This window comes from Etheostoma spectabile, chromosome 23 (genome assembly GCF_008692095.1).
Source record: "Etheostoma spectabile isolate EspeVRDwgs_2016 chromosome 23, UIUC_Espe_1.0, whole genome shotgun sequence".
Classification (NCBI taxonomy): domain Eukaryota; kingdom Metazoa; phylum Chordata; class Actinopteri; order Perciformes; family Percidae; genus Etheostoma; species Etheostoma spectabile.
Window position 1 is genome coordinate 10,105,243 of NC_045755.1, and position 1,296 is coordinate 10,106,538.

The window sequence follows — 1,296 nt, forward strand, 5'->3', positions numbered from 1 at the left end:
TGTGTGTGTGTGTGTGTGTGTGTGTGTGTGTGTGTGTGTGTGTGTGTGTGATCCTTACATATGCTTCAGTGCTGCTTTACACTTCAAGGCACAGATAGGCTATGAATGTACAGTATATTTTGTAAAGTTGTGTAGATGCTTCCTTGTGAACACATCTCTTTAGGGCTTCAAATCACTAATGCTTGTACACTACAGATTTTTTTCAGAAACTTTGCAAACATCAAGTTGTAATTATCAAAAATGTTTGAGCTCAGATCAGTCTGCAGGTTGACAGGGGTGTTGAAAAGTAAATGTAAACCCACACACTTCCAGACTAGCATCATCAAGCATATTCTGTCATTGATAGATTTCCCATAAATGCTTTAATCTGGCCTGATAATCTTCTTCTGTGTAGCAGCTGAAACCCCAAGCTATAGCTTTAAATCTCTGCTTCCTTAACTGCAGACTGAGATGCAAGGTTTTCCAGCTGACAGCATAATGCAGATGACTAACCATATTACACTCCCACTTAGCGCAGAATTGCAGTTGTCAATGCCGATAAACGCACACTTAATTGTCAGAGTCCCATAAATGCAGATGCGCATGCATCGTCTCTGTGACACGCACATAAACACCCACGCTCAATCATCCATCCGCCATATTACACACAGATGCAGCTGTGAAATATAAGAAAAGCACCTTTAACAGCACACGCACACATAACATAGACGCACGCACCAATCAGTCACTTACATTGAAGCGGCGCCCTGCCACTTGCTCCACAATGGTATTACAGTGTCTCTCTGCCTGTTATGATCTCATTCCAAAAGCATTCAGTGCTGCCACAGAGCAATTCCAAACACATTTCCAAAACACATTTTGCAGCACCACAAAGTGTTACATCCATCACTGGGGGAATAAGGCGTAATAACCGAGAAACACTGTAATAGTTGATTTCCCTGCCAAGGAAGTGTGTGTGTGTGTGTGTGTGTGTGTGTGTGTGTGTGTGTGTGTGTGTGTGTGTGTGTGCGTGTGAGTCGTAGTGAGCAGCCGTGCGCGTCAGTGAATGCGTGTGCGTGCGCATGCGCGTGTGCGTGTGCGCGTGCGCGACAGTTTGTTGATGTCTTTTTTTGTGTGACAGCATTTGGATATGTCTGTGTTGTGTGTGTTTGCTCTTGGCAGATCAGAGAGAGATCTTAGTAGATTCATTGTGTTTGAATCAATATAATAAAAAAAATTTATAAATAAAATATAGTTTTATTGAAACCGTCTGTTTCACACAGTTGCAAAATCAAATGAATAAATAATAAACAGGTT

At 41.9% G+C, this 1,296-nt stretch overlaps 1 protein-coding gene and 1 long non-coding RNA gene across 7 annotated transcripts in view; one reads left to right on the plus strand and one right to left on the minus strand.

Moving 5' to 3' along the window:
• LOC116672992 (uncharacterized) overlaps nt 1-692 on the minus strand; it is an 18,282-nt gene extending 17,590 nt beyond the window's left edge. Inside the window, exon 1 of the long non-coding RNA XR_004327702.1 lies at nt 679-692. This is a non-coding gene — a long non-coding RNA (uncharacterized LOC116672992). The remainder of the gene's footprint in view (nt 1-678) is intronic.
• Nucleotides 1-1,296, plus strand: part of grm8a (glutamate receptor, metabotropic 8a) — a 311,638-nt gene that overhangs the window by 81,401 nt on the left and 228,941 nt on the right. The gene's annotated exons all lie outside the window — the stretch shown is intronic.